Source organism: Salmo salar, unplaced genomic scaffold (assembly GCF_905237065.1).
Source record: "Salmo salar unplaced genomic scaffold, Ssal_v3.1, whole genome shotgun sequence".
In the NCBI taxonomy this organism is placed as follows: domain Eukaryota; kingdom Metazoa; phylum Chordata; class Actinopteri; order Salmoniformes; family Salmonidae; genus Salmo; species Salmo salar.
Window position 1 is genome coordinate 144,395 of NW_025548155.1, and position 8,106 is coordinate 152,500.

At 55.4% G+C, this 8,106-nt stretch overlaps 1 pseudogene; it reads left to right on the forward strand.

The window, feature by feature from the left end:
- Positions 1-8,106, forward strand: part of LOC123732709 (DNA topoisomerase 3-alpha-like) — a 65,551-nt pseudogene that overhangs the window by 41,477 nt on the left and 15,968 nt on the right.

Here is an 8,106-nt window from a genome sequence, read left to right on the forward strand (position 1 = left end):
TTTTCCTGTGATGTCAAGCAATGTGGCACTGAGTTTGAAGTCCAACTTAGTGTATGTAAACTTCTGACCCACTGGAATCCTGGCTAGATCGGTTAGTGTTACTGAGTGGACTATCCCGGCTAGATCGGTTAGTGTTACTGAGTGGACTATCCTGGCTAGATCGGTTAGTGTTACTGAGTGGACTATCCTGGCTAGATCGGTTAGTGTTACTGAGTGGACTATCCTGGCTAGATCTGTTAGTGTTACTGAGTGGACTATCCTGGCTAGATCGGTTAGTGTTACTGAGTGGACTATCCTGGCTAGATCGGTTAGTGTTACTGAGTGGACTATCCTGGCTAGATCGGTTAGTGTTACTGAGTGGACTATCCTGGCTAGATCGGTTAGTGTTACTGAGTGGACTATCCTGGCTAGATCGGTTAGTGTTACTGAGTGGACTATCCTGGCTAGATCTGTTAGTGTTACTGAGTGGACTATCCTGGCTAGATCGGTTAGTGTTACTGAGTGGACTATCCTGGCTAGATCGGTTAGTGTTACTGAGTGGACTATCCTGGCTAGATCGGTTAGTGTTACTGAGTGGACTATCCTGGCTAGATCGGTTAGTGTTACTGAGTGGACTATCCTGGCTAGATCGGTTAGTGTTACTGAGTGGACTATCCTGGCTAGATCGGGTTAGTGTTACTGAGTGGACTATCCTGGCTAGATCGGGTTAGTGTTACTGAGTGGACTATCCTGGCTAGATCGGTTAGTGTTACTGAGTGGACTATCCCGGCTAGATCGGTTAGTGTTACTGAGTGGACTATCCTGGCTAGATCGGTTAGTGTTACTGAGTGGACTATCCTGGCTAGATCGGTTAGTGTTACTGAGTGGACTATCCTGGCTGGATCGGTTAGTGTTACTGAGTGGACTATCCTGGCTAGATCGGTTAGTGTCGCTGAGTGGACTATCCTGGCTAGATCGGTTAGTGTCGCTGAGTGGACTATCCTGGCTAGATCGGTTAGTGTTACTGAGTGGACTATCCTGGCTAGATCTGTTAGTGTTACTGAGTGGACTATCCTGGCTAGATCGGTTAGTGTTACTGAGTGGACTATCCTGGCTAGATCGGTTAGTGTTACTGAGTGGACTATCCTGGCTAGATCGGTTAGTGTTACTGAGTGGACTATCCTGGCTAGATCGGTTAGTGTTACTGAGTGGACTATCCTGGCTAGATCGGTTAGTGTTACTGAGTGGACTATCCTGGCTAGATCGGTTAGTGTTACTGAGTGGATTATCCTGGCTAGATCGGGTAAACGGTGGTTAGTGTTACTGAGTGGACTATCCTGGCTAGATCGGTTAGTGTTACTGAGTGGACTATCCTGGCTAGATCGGTTAGTGTTACTGAGTGGACTATCCTGGCTAGATCGGTTAGTGTTACTGAGTGGACTATCCTGGCTAGATCTGTTAGTGTTACTGAGTGGACTATCCTGGCTAGATCGGTTAGTGTTACTGAGTGGACTATCCTGGCTAGATCGGTTAGTGTTACTGAGTGGACTATCCTGGCTAGATCGGTTAGTGTTACTGAGTGGACTATCCTGGCTAGATCGGTTAGTGTTACTGAGTGGACAATCCTGGCTAGATCGGTTAGTGTTACTGAGTGGACAATCCTGGCTAGATCGGTTAGTGTTACTGAGTGGACTATCCTGGCTAGATCGGTTAGTGTTACTGAGTGGACTATCCTGGCTAGATCGGTTAGTGTTACTGAGTGGACTATCCTGGCTAGATCGGTTAGTGTTACTGAGTGGACTATCCTGGCTAGATCGGTTAGTGTTACTGAGTGGACTATCCTGGCTAGATCGGTTAGTGTTACTGAGTGGACTATCCTGGCTAGATCGGTTAGTGTTACTGAGTGGACTATCCTGGCTGGATCGGTTAGTGTTACTGAGTGGACTATCCTGGCTAGATCTGTTAGTGTCGCTGAGTGGACTATCCTGGCTAGATCGGTTAGTGTTACTGAGTGTACTATCCTGGCTAGATCGGTTAGTGTTACTGAGTGGACTATCCTGGCTAGATCGGTTAGTGTTACTGAGTGGACTATCCTGGCTAGATCGGGTTAGTGTTACTGAGTGGACTATCCTGGCTAGATCGGTTAGTGTTACTGAGTGGACTATCCTGGCTAGATCGGTTAGTGTTACTGAGGTGTACTATCCTGGCTAGATCTGTAAAACAGTGCTATGTTGCTTGATCTGAAATGTGTTTACTGTCTCCAGGGCAACGAGCAGCGTGTGTATGAGTTCATCGTGCGTCACTTCCTGGCGTGCGTATCCCTTGATGCTGTGGGGCAGGAAACGGTGGTTGAGGTGGAAATCGCTCACGAGAGGTTCTCCGCTAACGGCCTCATGATCATCAGGAGGAACTACCTGGACGTGTACCCCTACGACCGCTGGAGCACTAAGGTGGGGGGTCATTTACCACGAGGGTCCCGCTGTGAACCCCTGGGGGACTCCACATCATGTTGAATATATGAGGGTCCCGTTGCTTGATCCCCTGGGGGACTCCACATCATGTTGAATATATGAGGGTCCGTTGTAGATCCCCTGGGGGACTCCACATCATGTTGAATATATGAGGGTCCCGCTGTGAACCCCTGGGGGACTCCACATCATGTTGAATATATGAGGGTCCCGTTGGATCCCCTGGGGGACTCCACATCATGTTGAATATATGAGGGTCCCGTTGCTGATCCCCTGGGGGACTCCACATCATGTTGAATATATGAGGGTCCCGTTGCTAGATCCCCTGGGGGACTCCACATCATGTTGAATATATGAGGGTCCCGTTGTGATCCCCTGGGGGACTCCACATCATGTTGAATATATGAGGGTCCCGTTGCTAGATCCCCTGGGGGACTCCACATCATGTTGAATATATGAGGGTCCCGCTGAGATCCCCTGGGGCACTCCACATCATGTTGAATATATGAGGGTCCCGCTGTGATCCCCCTGGGGGACTCCACATCATGTTGAATATATGAGGGTCCCGCTGTGATCCCCTGGGGGGACTCCACATCATGTTGAATATATGAGGGTCCCGCTGTGAACCCCTGGGGGGACTCCACATAATGTTTGTTTGTTAATCTGATTGTGTGTGTGTGTGTGTGTGTGTGTGTGTGTGTGTGTGTGTGTGTGTGTGTGTGTGTGTGTGTGTGTGTGTGTGTGTGTGTGTGTGTGTTGCAGGTGATCCCAGTGTATGAACAGGGAAGCCAGTTTCAGCCATCAGCCATAGAGATGTTGGATGGACAGACCTCTCCTCCTCAACTCCTCACAGAGGCAGACCTCATATCACTGATGGAGAAACACGGAATCGGTATACACACACACACACACACACACACACACACACACACACACACACACACACACACACACACACACACAGCTGACTATCAGGGGAACTGTTAGCGGTTAACTGCAGTGTGTTAGTGGGTAACTGCAGTGTGTTAGTGGGCAACTGCAGTGTGTTAGTGGGTAACTGCAGTGTGTTAGTGGGTAACTGCAGTGTGTTAGTGGGTAACTGCAGTGTGTTAGTGGGTAACTGCAGTCTGTTAGTGGGTAACTGCAGTGTGTTAGTGGGTAACTGCAGTGTGTTAGTGGGTAACTGCAGTGTGTTGTGGGTAACTGCAGTGTGTTAGTGGGTAACTGCAGTGTGTTAGTGGGTAACTGCAGTGTGTTAGTGGGTAACTGCAGTGTGTTAGTGGGTAACTGCAGTGTGTTAGTGGGTAACTGCAGTGTGTTAGTGGGTAACTGCAGTGTCTTGCGGGTAACTGCAGTGTGTTGCGGGTAACTGCAGTGTGTTGCGGGTAACTGCAGTGTGTTGCGGGTAACTGCAGTGTGTTAGTGGGTAACTGCAGTGTGTTAGTGGGTAACTGCAGTGTGTTAGTGGGTAACTGCAGTGTGTTGTGGGTAACTGCAGTGTGTTGTGGGTAACTGCAGTGTGTTAGTGGGTAACTGCAGTGTGTTAGTGGGTAACTGCAGTGTGTTAGTGGGTAACTGCAGTGTGTTAGTGGGTAACTGCAGTGTGTTAGTGGGTAACTGCAGTGTGTTAATGGGTAACTGCAGTGTGTTAATGGGTAACTGCAGTGTGTTGTGGGTAACTGCAGTGTGTTGTGGGTAACTGCAGTGTGTTAGTGGGTAACTGCAGTGTGTTAGCGGGTAACTGCAGTGTGTTAGCGGGTAACTGCAGTGTGTTAGTGGGTAACTGCAGTGTGTTGTGGGTAACTGCAGTGTGTTGTGGGTAACTGCAATGTGTTAGTGGGTAACTGCAGCGTGTTGTGGGTAACTGCAGTGTGTTGTGGGTAACTGCAGTGTGTTGTGGGTAAATGCAGTGTGTTGTGGGTAAATGCAGTGTGTTGTGGGTAAATGCAGTGTGTTGTGGGTAACTGCAGTGTGTTGTGGGTAACTGCAGTGTGTTAGTAGGTAACTGCAGTGTGTTGTGGGTAACTGCAGTGTGTTGTGGGTAACTGCAGTGTGTTTTAACAGGTACGGATGCTACCCACGCAGATCACATTGAGACCATAAAGAGCCGTATGTACGTCGGACTAACAGCTGATCAGAGGTTTCTACCAGGAGAACTGGGGATGGGACTGGTGGAGGGTGAGTACTGGGGGGACTGGTGGAGGGTAGGTACTGGGGGGACTGGGACTGGTGGAGGGTGAGTACTGGGGGGACTGGTGGAGGGTAGGTACTGGGGGAAGGGACTGGTGGAGGGTAGGTACTGGGGGGACTGGTGGAGGGTACTGGGGGACGGGACTGGTGGAGGGTAGGTACTGGGGGAAGGGACTGGTGGAGGGTAGGTACTGGGGGAAGGGACTGGTGGAGGGTAGGTACTGGGGGAAGGGACTGGTGGAGGGTAGGTACTGGGGGGAAGGGACTGGTGGAGGGTAGGTACTGGGGGAAGGGACTGGTGGAGGGTAGGTACTGGGGGGACTGGTGGAGGGTAGGTACTGGGGAAGGGACTGGTGGAGGGTAGGTACTGGGGGAAGGGACTGGTGGAGGGTAGGTACTGGGGGATGGGACTGGTGGAGGGTAGGTACTGGGGGGACTGGTGGAGGGTAGGTACTGGGGGAAGGGACTGGTGGAGGGTAGGTACTGGGGGAAGGGACTGGTGGAGGGTAGGTACTGGGGGACTGGTGGAGGGTAGGTACTGGGGGGACTGGTGGAGGGTAGGTACTGGGGGACTGGTGGAGGGTAGGTACTGGGGGGACTGGTGGAGGGTAGGTACTGGGGGAAGGGACTGGTGGAGGGTAGGTACTGGGGGAAGGGACTGGTGGAGGGTAGGTACTGGGGGATGGGACTGGTGGAGGGTAGGTACTGGGGGAAGGGACTGGTGGAGGGTAGGTACTGGGGGGACTGGTGGAGGGTAGGTACTGGGGGGGACTGGTGGAGGGTAGGTACTGGGGGAAGGGACTGGTGGAGGGTAGGTACTGGGGGAAGGGACTGGTGGAGGGTAGGTACTGGGGGAAGGGACTGGTGGAGGGTAGGTACTGGGGGAAGGGACTGGTGGAGGGTAGGTACTGGGGGAAGGGACTGGTGGAGGGTAGGTACTGGGGGAAGGGACTGGTGGAGGGTAGGTACTGGGGGATGGGACTGGTGGAGGGTAGGTACTGGGGGAAGGGACTGGTGGAGGGTAGGTACTGGGGGAAGGGACTGGTGGAGGGTAGGTACTGGGGGAAGGGACTGGTGGAGGGTAGGTACTGGGGGAAGGGACTGGTGGAGGGTAGGTACTGGGGGAAGGGACTGGTGGAGGGTAGGTACTGGGGGGAAGGGACTGGTGGAGGGTAGGTACTGGGGGAAGGGACTGGTGGAGGGTAGGTACTGGGGGAAGGGACTGGTGGAGGGTAGGTACTGGGGGGAAGGGACTGGTGGAGGGTAGGTACTGGGGGAAGGGACTGGTGGAGGGTAGGTACTGGGGGAAGGGACTGGTGGAGGGTAGGTACTGGGGGGACTGGTGGAGGGTAGGTACTGGGGGAAGGGACTGGTGGAGGGTAGGTACTGGGGGGGACTGGTGGAGGGTAGGTACTGGGGGGACTGGTGGAGGTTAGGTACTGGGGGGACTGGTGGAGGGTAGGTACTGGGGGACGGGACTGGTGGAGGGTAGGTACTGGGGGAAGGGACTGGTGGAGGGTAGGTACTGGGGGACGGGACTGGTGGAGGGTAGGTACTGGGGGACTGGTGGAGGGTAGGTACTGGGGGGGACTGGTGGAGGGTAGGTACTGGGGGAAGGGACTGGTGGAGGGTAGGTACTGGGGGGAAGGGGGTGGAGGGTAGGTACTGGGGGAAGGGACTGGTGGAGGGTAGGTACTGGGGGGATGGGACTGGTGGAGGGTAGGTACTGGGGGGACTGGTGGAGGGTAGGTACTGGGGGGAAGGGACTGGTGGAGGGTGAGTACTGGGGGAAGGGACTGGTGGAGGGTAGGTACTGGGGGAAGGGACTGGTGGAGGGTAGGTACTGGGGGGACTGGTGGAGGGTAAGTACTGGGGGATGGGACTGGTGGAGGGTAGGTACTGGGGGAAGGGACTGGTGGAGGGTACTGGGGGGAAGGGACTGGTGGAGGGTAGGTACTGGGGGAAGGGACTGGTGGAGGGTAGGTACTGGGGGAAGGGACTGGTGGAGGGTAGGTACTGGGGGAAGGGACTGGTGGAGGGTAGGTACTGGGGGACTGGTGGAGGGTAGGTACTGGGGGAAGGGACTGGTGGAGGGTAGGTACTGGGGGGATGGGACTGGTGGAGGGTAGGTACTGGGGGGACTGGTGGAGGGTAGGTACTGGGGGAAGGGACTGGTGGAGGGTAGGTACTGGGGGAAGGGACTGGTGGAGGGTAGGTACTGGGGGGAAGGGACTGGTGGAGGGTAGGTACTGGGGGATGGGACTGGTGGAGGGTAGGTACTGGGGGAAGGGACTGGTGGAGGGTAGGTACTGGGGGAAGGGACTGGTGGAGGGTAGGTACTGGGGGAAGGGACTGGTGGAGGGTAGGTACTGGGGGGACTGGTGGAGGGTAGGTACTGGGGGAAGGGACTGGTGGAGGGTACTGGGGGAAGGGACTGGTGGAGGGTAGGTACTGGGGGAAGGGACTGGTGGAGGGTAGGTACTGGGGGAAGGGACTGGTGGAGGGTATGTACTGGGGGAAGGGACTGGTGGAGGGTAGGTACTGGGGGGACTGGTGGAGGGTAGGTACTGGGGGAAGGGACTGGTGGAGGGTAGGTACTGGGGGAAGGGACTGGTGGAGGGTAGGTACTGGGGGAAGGGACTGGTGGAGGGTAGGTACTGGGGGAAGGGACTGGTGGAGGGTAGGTACTGGGGGATGGGACTGGTGGAGGGTAGGTACTGGGGGACTGGGGGAGGGTAGGTACTGGGGGGACTGGATGGAGGGTAAGTACTGGGGGACTGGTGGAGGGTAGGTACTGGGGGATGGGACTGGTGGAGGGTACTGGGGGAAGGGACTGGTGGAGGGTAGGTACTGGGGGGACTGGTGGAGGGTAGGTACTGGGGGATTGGTGGAGGGTAGGTACTGGGGGGAAGGGACTGGTGGAGGGTAGGTACTGGGGGATGGGACTGGTGGAGGGTAAGTACTGGGGGGGCTGGTGGAGGGTAGGTACTGGGGGGATGGGACTGGTGGAGGGTAGGTACTGGGGGGGACTGGTGGAGGGTAGGTACTGGGGATGGGACTGGTGGAGGGTAGTTACTGGGGGACTGGTGGAGGGTAGGTACTGGGGGGACTGGGGGAGGGTAGGTACTGGGGGAAGGGACTGGTGGAGGGTAGGTACTGGGGGATGGGACTGGTGGAGGGTAGGTACTGGGGGGACTGGTGGAGGGTAGGTACTGGGGGAAGGGACTGGTGGAGGGTAGGTACTGGGGGGATGGGACTGGTGGAGGGTAGGTACTGGGGAAGGGACTGGTGGAGGGTAGGTACTGGGGAAGGGACTGGTGGAGGGTAGGTACTGGGGGAAGGGACTGGTGGAGGGTAGGTACTGGGGGAAGGGACTGGTGGAGGGTAGGTACTGGGGGAAGGGACTGGTGGAGGGTAGGTACTGGGGGGACTGGTGGAGGGTAGGTACTGGGGGGAAGGGACTGGTGGA